Below are 10447 nucleotides of genomic sequence, written 5' to 3'. Positions count from 1 at the left end.
GAGTTGTCGCCCTTGGTCGACCTGAGCGTGGTCTGTCCTGTACAGATTGTGTATCACGGTATCTGGACCATAGTCTGCTTATGACAGACTGAGAAACATTCATCGTCCGCGCCACAACCGCCTGTGTTGTGCCGATCTGTAGCATGCCAAGGGCACGTAACCTTTCATTTTGGGTAACCGACGCATATCAAAATTTGTTTTCTGGTCACTAAAACAATTAAACTGATGTTTCCACCCTGGAATTCAATGCCACAATGACTGTAACATTCAAAGTCAGAGTCGTGCAAATCTTGGGTTGGACCCCCATGATGATCCCAAGCATCACCTGCATTCCATGCGGTAGCTATTGGTGCGTTTGGGCGTCACATGTAACTGGAAATGTTTCTTCTGTTAGGTTCTATAGTGACTTTTTTCGTAGTCATTTGCATATTTTAGTATTATGCCCCCAAAATCAAATATCCCCTACTTTTTTTGAATAGTATAATAAAAAGGGTTGAAATATAATTCATATGGACTTGATGTCATCACCACCTGGGCAATCTACCAATGTAACAGCATAACCTTGTACTAGTAGTAGAAAACAACAAAACATAACCGATGTACTTAAAACATAGAGAGACAACATTCTGATAAGCTACTAGCCAAATATGTAAGCACTGACCTGTGGCAATATTAATACACAAAGCATAAATTTCTAAGATAATATCGCGTAATTTACAGGCAAATAATAAGTGTGGTGCCTTTTAAATCAAAGTAAATGGTTTGCACTGAATAACTTGCTGTATCACCGGTTTACCTACCGCCAGTATTCTGTTTTAGATAATAAATTACATTATGATCTTAAAGGAGCTGGTCTGTGAAGTATATTATAGCAGACTCTGGTGTCTTAGGAACTAGCCATTTAAACTTTCGCAAGCTATGCCATGCCGGATTTAGATAAAACGAGACACTAGACTATTAAAGTTATGAGGCCCCCTCCCAACCACCTCTTCTCGCCAGGTGGACTTTGAAGAAAATTGAACAAAGTCGTGGAAGATTACAGTGTCTATTAGTATAAGGAAGGTTTATGACCGGGTCACAAATATTATACACCATGGCCGGAAGCCCCTTAGATCTTGAGTCCCTAGGCTTCAGCCTGCCAAGCCTATGGTTAAATCCAGCACTGGAATTATGTCATATTTTTACACGGTCAGTTTTCATTTTCTCGGCGCCATGCTTCCTGGACAATTTAGTATACGGAGTACCATAATTGATAACTTATCTAATATTATTGATGATTTCTTTATTACAAGCAGCACAGGAACGAAAAGATGTCATACATCCATAATAATCTAAAACCTAGTACATGAAATATACATCAGGTTGTAGTTCTAATGATCATCAGCACCCTTGATAGTATTTAACAATCATTGATATGCTATAATATATCCGTTATTAGAACGACATACTTTATACGAGATATTGGCGAGATATCTCACTAACTAAATTAATTAATACATTCACAACTTTAGGATCAATAATTGTAGATTAATTTAACAATAAGCCACACACCTGCTATAACATTATTTAACAATAATGTACCCTTACTTCCAAATGTGCAAAGGTGGTGGTCAAAATTTTCAACTGAATCTTCCAGGCAAAGCAAAAAGTAATATTTTGTTGTTTGTGAATCAGCCTTTACTAATTACTTCCACATTGTGTTGAAGGATATACTTTTATTTGTTCATTATAAAATGCCACCCGAAACCAAACTCGTGTACTCGTTAGAGACTTAGCTCCTTTAAATATAATAGAACCATATGTTCGTCCAGGGGTTACGTTGTAAATAGTATAGCAGTTGAGCATACTTGCGTTTATTTTTCTTCATTTCGGTTACCCTCGCTTTAATGTTCCACTAAATAAATTTAGTAATAATATGTCTTCAGAGGACCGGTGTTTTATATATTTTATTATATTATGTGATTAATACAGTTCCGATATGTTTATCATGATGGTTCCTGTATGTCTTTGATGTTGTAATGAAAAAGAATTAAAATAAACTATAATGATGCTGTAACTTTAGTCTGGTATTCTTTATAGGTTATAGTAAGGATGGCTTTAAAATGGAAATATTCCAATGGAAGTTGCATTTAATCATAAAGCATAAGTTTCCATGCAACGCAACATACGTATTCCTCACAATGCTTTGTTTGGCTGGCTTAAATTAAGGTTAATCTCTTTTTAACTTGCAATCTGATTAAAATACAGATCCTATTTCGTTTCGTTTTTATAGTTTAAAATTTCGTTTTACTTGCCTTTACTACACTTCATGTAGTATAGGCCATCGAAAGTATAAAAAAAACCGAAACGAAATATAGATCTGTATTTTAATCAGATTGTTTAATTTGCTACATGGCGATTGATTCGTTGTCCAATGACATAAAATCAAAAGGGGTTTAACTTCCCACTTGTAACGTGACAGACAATTCGGCCATTTTAGCAGGCTCGGATTAAAGGGGGTGGGGCTGACTGGGCTGCAGCCAGAGGACCCCATAATTATTTTTTTTTTAAAAATCGAACCATATATTAATATGTCATTTATTATGTTGTATATGCTTGTGCGAATTATATCTATCTATATATCTACCATACTGACCTACAAATTGCATTTGTGTGAGTGTGACAGACAATGACCAGAATATTATGCCCTTATTTCACTGTAGATGCAAGAGTCCCAGTGACATTTCCGAGCTTAATTCGGCTCTGTATACGTCAAGCATATTAATGTGAAAGAGATTATACGTGTGGGCGAACAAAAAGTGATTCGTCATATGCTAAAATAAAAGGCCGGAATTCGCGAGGTTGATTCACAGCGTCTTAGGTTATTTTTAGTCATTACAAAATTGTATTATATTTCTAATTGCACCAGGGAGCCGTAATGGCTCCGCGAGTAAAAAATTGGCTCGCTAACCTGGAGGTCTGGTGTTTGTTCCCGGTGCTGGCCTGGTAAGGGAGAAGGTATAGCAGTTCGGACGGGACGCAAAACAGAGATCCCGTGTACACATTGAGAGTTAGAATTCGAGTAGGTTGTTTGTCCTACTGCTCAAAACACTGGCCCAATTCAAAGACTGTCGGTGGACTTAAACCTGATCAGGTGTTATCCCCATAATTCTGAAAACTTTTATAATGGTATTTTATACCTTAGTATAAAATGATTGTTCAGTAGGAATTATAGTAAGACAGCACGCGACTCGGATTCGGATGTTTGTTTACATTAGCGAAACAAATTGCAACAATTTCAAATATGAATATATTTTTAAAGAAATACTCTGACTTGCATTTTAATGTTTGTGGGGTATATTTAAAATACATGCATTATTAATTCGTATTAGTACAGTTTAATGTTTTATCTGTTAGCCTAAGCGTTCGGTGATCTTCGTTTACTTATTTGGTAAATATAGTTTTAAAGTCTAATGCATCTTGATGAGTATTTGAGATATGATTTGGTTGAAATTGTTTCGAACCATGACTTTCAATTTCAAATTTCCAGGGATTAATTATTATTAGAAATATAACAATCTTTCTTTGTCACGATTTTCTACTTTCATCATCAAAACACCGGGAACCCTTGTTTGTCCCGACCAAAACACTGGAAATTTTTAATTTTGATGGGATTGGTGACTAGTGATGACACACTAGTATCCTCCCCTGCTGACGCAGAGCAATTTTTCTTCTCCTACTCCAGATGAAATGAAATGAAATGAGATGGGGTTTAACGTCCTACTGTTTTGCTCATAAACTGGGCTAATGATACGCCATACAGTGTGCTATGAGGGAAATTTTGCCCAGGCAGTGGCACTACGGCCTACTCTTATATCGAATTTCAACTGCCAAGGGATCCTTTACGTGCACGCCAATTTGTACACGGGACCTCGGTTTTTCGTCCCATCCGAACGACTAGACAGCTGTCCTTGTCAGGCCCTCCGTCCTGCATCACTGACAAGGGGAAACCACGCCGGAAAATCTGGATGAACTTTCTCGGCAAATGCAGGGATCGAACAGTCGACCTCCAGGCTAGCGAGCCAGCGTCTTACCCACTTAGCCACGTGATCCCCCTACTCCAGATGAACTTTCTCGGCCCACACTGGGGTCAAAAAACGGGTTAGCCAGCCAACCTCTTACTCACTGAGCTACGAGGATCCGGGTACGTGTCTACTGTGTCAACACATCATGACAAACTCGTTGGGTGGGAATTAATATAGACATGTTTAAGAAATGTGAAGGCAGGTGATGTTGTATTCGAGAAACTTGACAAAGGTACATAAATCACTCTGGCGAGAGATTTCTTATACCCATTAGCATCTTAGTATATCTAACGACAGCTTAATTATAGCAACAATAATACATATTCTATATTAAGAAATTAAAGAGCCGGTATGAATTTTAAAGGAGCTAAGTGCTAAGTCGCTAATATTTGGGACCTAGAAATTGACACAAATGGGTTGCAACGCATACATATGAATGTATATAAATTGATTTACATATTCAATTGTTCCTGTTTTTACTGTAATTTCTAATCTGTTAGGTTCGGCGAAATACGCCAGTATTCTCAATCGAATTTCAATCTCTAGCGTCTGGTTTTTCCAGTCTACGCCGATAGTATTTATTGGGCATGCTCTCCAGATAAGACTATAGCGTCACCGTTTGACATGACTTGTTGAATATGCCTAGCCTCGTTTTTCGAGTCCCTTATTACAAACAGCGCTGAAACGCATTATGGTAAACGATTCGTGTACCAATTGTAAAATGTTTATTTTGTCTTAAATATTGGATATCAGAAGGTTATCTTTTCCCGGTAAGTTCACAAAGTCAATGTTGATTTAAAGCGACAAATAAATCGTGTTTTCAATGTCGAAGATTTTTGGTGATATTGAGTTAGAGACTTAGCTACTTTAAGTAAAAACATAAATGTAATGTTAAGCTCTTTGAAAATCTTTATAGGGTATAATATGAGCTATACCATTTTTAAGGAATCCTCAAATTGAACTAGTTGTCAAAAAAACATCAATTTTAAGAAACAGGCAAGATCACCCAAGCACGCATGTCCGTTTAACTGTATGATAATCTTATAATTGAACAGGATCTATCGAATGGATTTTGAAATAGAATACAATCTTTCCTATACACAACTTAGATTTTGTTAAATCACGCCTTATAAGGTCTGTCTTGAGTTTTCCCGACTTTAGTTTATAAAAATATCACCCATGTGACATGCCCAGGAAAATATATAATAAGACTTATGAGTAAAATAAGAGACAACTAGGACTATAAAGGCGATAAAGTTTAAATATTCTCTTTTAGTTTCTGATATTGCAAGATTGTGCACCGGGAACTTTGATATTTCGTTTCAAATAGTCACAATGGATCTACGTTGTAAATTTATAATACTGGTGATATTATGTTTATTTCTAATCAATATAATTTCTGCAGATGTCAGTAAGTATGGGTATAATGTGTGCCAAATTTCTTAAACTTTACTCGACGCTTCGCCAATTCATAGCTCGAGAATATACAAAACACAACGGTTGAACTTTAAAATTACTTCATAATATCTAGTTGTTTATTTTCAAATAATTATACAAGGGGCTAGTTATTTTGTACTTGGTGCAGTATTTAATGCTGGAATTAGTGATTATATTATGGATGTTAGAAACACTCAAAAAGATACCATACTTTTCTAAACTGACCCATTAGCTTCTGGAAATTTCTTTATTATCTGGCAAATCCAAGCTACATAAGACATCCACACGCTTAGTACCGGGCAACTAAGTTTGGTTTAACGTATTTGATTAAGTACTTCAATGTTATTTATGTTCATCAATTGATTATTTAACGTCTTAAATCAGGGGGGGGGGGGTAGATGGCCGAATAGTTAGCACGTGCGCGTTGTATCATAAGGTTTGTCACTGAGTCAACTGGCGTGGTTTGGAATTCCCGGTTGTACGTGACAAGGAGTAGGGTCGCCTGTCCAACGTCGTGGGTTTTCGCCGGGTCCTCAGGTTTCCTCACATTGCTAAATACATTGCGAATTATTGAACTAAAATTGAACCCTGTGTTAGTCCCGAAATGACTTAGTTTGTGTAGAGTGGACGTTAAACCCCATTTCTGTCTCTCTTTCTCTCTCCCTCTCCCTCTCTCTCTTTAATCTTAACGGTTTACATTGGAATGATACGGTTTTGTAAAATGTGTGTAATTATAAAATTAGGCTCGACGTTTACATTATAAAAGAGTTAATTACTTAATGTATTTTATTTTGGAAATTAGAATTTTAAAAAAAATGCAGAATTTAGGGCAGGGTGTACATAAACTCTGACTGTTCCCCAATCCCTTTCAGGCAATTTCCTGAATATGCTTTAGAAAGTTTTAAAGCATTGCGTCACGTGATTCTTATTTCTTTAATCAAACATTGAAAAATATCGATTAAATAAGAATTCATTTTGTTTCAGGTATCCAAGGTCTAACTGGTTCTATTCTTTCCCAAATTTTATGTAAGAGTTGTCGGAAAGATATGTCGTGCAGACTGAGATACTGTTTGAGAGAATGATTCAACGACAATTCTTGTTTAAAGCTGATGCATCAAATAAATTTCTAAAGCTGAATTGGGTGGGCTCCAAACAACAACAAACGACTTTCTGTGTTTCTAAATTTGCAGCTATGGCCTCATTATATACATCAAATCTTGTTTCAAGATATATTCATTTGATTAATTTATAGTAAATACTCTTTATAGTTCCGCCAGAATATATTGTGTAAAACTATTGAATTATGCAGATGTTTGTAAATTATTTTGGTCCACTTCTTTCAAAAGTATGAATTCGTAAAATAAAATTTTGCCTCTCTTTTTTACTCGTAAGAGTTATAAGAAAGGGGATTTTCATTAGCTTGGAATTGTTTATTTCTTTTTGGGTGCGAGAGGGAGAGAGTGGGTGTGGAAAGAAAAAAAACATCCAGTGGTAGTTGTATTTTATTTAATACTTATAAATACATTTCTTACATAACTATTCGAGATTCTAATTACACGACCATGGTATACCCAAATGCCGGGAAAAATGGATTTATTGCTCAGAAAACCAAACATTATTGCTTTACACAGTTATGCATTGTACATCTCTTTAATATACACGCTCTCCGCCCCTTTGTCTCACTATTTCCCAACAATTTTGTTTATTTACTAAAATTAACAGTTTATCTCTTACAATTGCCACATCATGTATTACTCATGAACATCCGATGTTAATATACAAGCGGACAAGTGAGAGACAATCTATTTAACCTGCCACTTTTGAATACATTAAATACAACTAAATGACTCATCAAGTATTTGTAGTAGTTCCTGCGGACTTGATTCAAAATTTCTAAGAAATAAGTAACACTTCGGGATATATAAAGGGTTGATGATATGTTCTGATATAATAGATTACTGGCTACTGAGTAGAAGTTGTGTACGATTTTACAGTATGAATCAAAGAATTAAAATAACCCTATTAATAGTGTGTTTACTATTACTGACAATAGAAGCAGCAAATTTAGCTGATTTAAAGCGTCAACTTAGTAAGTATATGTTTTTGTTACTTAACAAAATGTCGTTTTTTTTTAATTCAATTTTAACTTTGTCGATTTGTTGTTTGAATTCTTGTTTTCTTTAAACTTTATCGAACTTAAAATGGTCAGATCTCTTTCGGTTTCATTGGATTTTTTTACGCTGATTTGCTTTATTGAATATATTTCATCTATAGGTAGTCTAAGTGACTAAAAATTGGGCATGCATGATCATGGTAGACGCGAGGAAAAATAAGTCGTTCATTTGCATTAGATCGACCTTTCGCAGTCGAAAACTAGCGCGAAGAGGGCCGACCTCGTAACAAATTCATTATAGAATTGCCAAATTACTAAATGAAACACACCAAATCTACTCAATCCAATGCTTTATTTTGGCCTAAATCTAAAAGGCTAAACATATCTAGTTGTGACAATATTAATATAGAAATAGTTCAGTATTATTTAGTTGTATATATTCTGGTATATTAAAGACCCAAAACATATATGCAAATAATGTTTTTCTTAAAGGGAGAACTTTTATAAAAAAAATTTATGAAGATTGACAATATTATGATGTTTTGTTTTATTTCAGGAAGATTGGGAATTGCTAGATCCATAATTGCCAGAATTATATGTCATACTTGTAAACAAACAAACAACCAACCTTGTATTAGGAGATATTGCACGTAGACTACAAACATTCACAAGTCCATTACAAAGACCAAATGTTTATCAAAGTGTTTATGTTTAAATGGTACACTCCTTAGGTTTATTATTAATATTTTGTTTCGCTTAATTTTCGTTTTAAGTTCCAACTATATTATACCAATGTCAGGGCTGTAACGTTTGCGCAGTGGTGGAATTTACTGGAATTATGTTGTTGGTTGATTTTGCATTACGGACAGAAGGCAAGATTCCATAGTTACTGCAAGTAGTTGCCAAGGGAGGCTTGTGAGATATCAATCATTATGGAAAATTCCATGGAAATCTGATTTCTGCTCTCTAAAACCAGCCCATGGAAGATTTCTCTTGGTTTTATACAGCAACGTCAATGAGGCTTAGTTTCTAGATTTATTATATCTTGATACAATAAAACATAAAAATATATGATTAAATTGCTTTTTCGGAAATTAACAAACTTCCAAAATTTCTAGAGCTGAATTTCAGCAACACATTGACTGTTATAAATTGACTGTAAACATGAATGTGAATACATGTACATGTATTCTGTAATAACTTGCCCTTGTCTCGGGTTAATCGTACCCGCAAAATGGACTTATAGATTTGCTTTGGGACTTGTTATGTTCGTGACATAACTTTCAAGTTTATATTCCAAAAACGTATCCGAAGATATTGAAACTTTCTCAGCATGTATGCATATTGGTGTCAAATGTATCAATCCTTCATAGATAGGTAACATAGAAGACCAAATTTTAGAATGTATATACATGATCAGATGAGACAAACTGTGCATAAAATTGGTGTCGATCTTTTATAGATAACGTTTCTGTAATATTTCCAATTGTATTATCTTTACCTACGCGGATAATAAGAAATACTCTTGCTGAAAAAGAAACGTTATCTAAGATTACTTGGGGAAATGAAATGGGTTTAACGTCCTACTGTTATGCTCCTGTCAAGAGATTTTTTACATACACGACAATGTGTACACGGGACCTCGGTTTTTGTCCCATCCGAACGACTAGACAGCTGTCGTTATCAGGCCCTACGTCCTGCATCGGAATGACCTTTCTCGGCCAATGCATGGATCGAACACCCGACCTCTAGGCTAGCGAGCCAGCGCCTTACCCAACTTACCCCCGTGACTTACTTGGTAATTGGATACTAAGAAATAACATCGTTAGAGCGACAGATACTTTTGGTACGTCTTCGAAAATCATATGAATATCCAATTCATTTGTATAATTGCTTTAATCGATGGATATATTTAATTGAACATTAATAGTCCAATAAAGATAACTGTTATATATATTGGTTATAGTATTTGGTTGATTTCTGATCATACATCTGTTTACAGCATCATATTGCAGGTGTTAAAGAGTAGGTAAAGGTCCTTTCTTGTTGAGCCTGGACAAATTGTCAGTATATTGGGAAAAGTAAACAGTCTGTGTTGATGATCTGTGTAATCAACCCTGTTCTGAACCCTTCAGCAATAATCGACATACATCTAAACATTTTGAAATAGAGATGACTGACAGACGTAATTATAAGTTGGGTAATTTCGGAACTAACATACGATTCAATTTTATGTCAGTTATTCGCTCGTGCGTATGGGTCTTTAGCAGGGGAACCCAGAGAAAATCAAGGAGAAAAACCACGAGGCTGGAAGGCGACCCTACTCCTTATCACGTACAGACGTGGAATCGAAACCACGCGGCTTGACTCAATTACAGACCTTATAATGCAACGCGCATGCGTTAACCATTCGACCACCCAAGAAAATAAGAAAGATCATGATTGTAACAAAATAGAGCGGGAGTCCAGGGGGTTAACCTAGCTGAAAAGTGTACCAATTTTCTCCTATATGGTATCAATGCATATATATCTGGTATCATCAGAATGTAAGTCTGCCGAGTTTCCGGTGGTGGGCGTGGTATGTCTGTTAGAGTGTTTTTGTAACACCTGAAGATGTACGGTACACTGCTGTACGATTTTCATGTGGTACACTTTTGAGCTAATCTAGCCTAGTTGGGGTGCATGTCATTTTGGGCGTGGAATACCACGCCCACTACCGGAAACTCGGCAGACTTACATTCTGATGATACCAGATATACATGCATTGATAACATATAGGAAAAAATTGGTACATTTTTCAGCTAGGTTGGCCCCCTGGGCTCCCGGTCTAAAC

The 10447-nt window shown here is 35.8% G+C and overlaps 1 long non-coding RNA gene across 1 annotated transcript; it reads left to right on the top strand.

Annotated features, from left to right (window-relative positions):
• The first annotated feature begins 7316 nt into the window (after positions 1-7316).
• LOC126811821 (uncharacterized) lies at positions 7317-9568 on the top strand. The gene is made up of 2 exons (XR_007675746.1): positions 7317-7590; positions 8171-9568. It is a non-coding gene; the product is annotated as an uncharacterized LOC126811821 (long non-coding RNA).
• The last annotated feature ends 879 nt before the right edge of the window (positions 9569-10447 follow it).

Source organism: Patella vulgata, chromosome 2, assembly GCF_932274485.2.
Source record: "Patella vulgata chromosome 2, xgPatVulg1.2, whole genome shotgun sequence".
Taxonomy (NCBI): domain Eukaryota; kingdom Metazoa; phylum Mollusca; class Gastropoda; family Patellidae; genus Patella; species Patella vulgata.
The sequence above is the reverse complement of the archived record's forward strand: the minus strand, read 5'-3'. Positions and strand labels throughout refer to the sequence as shown.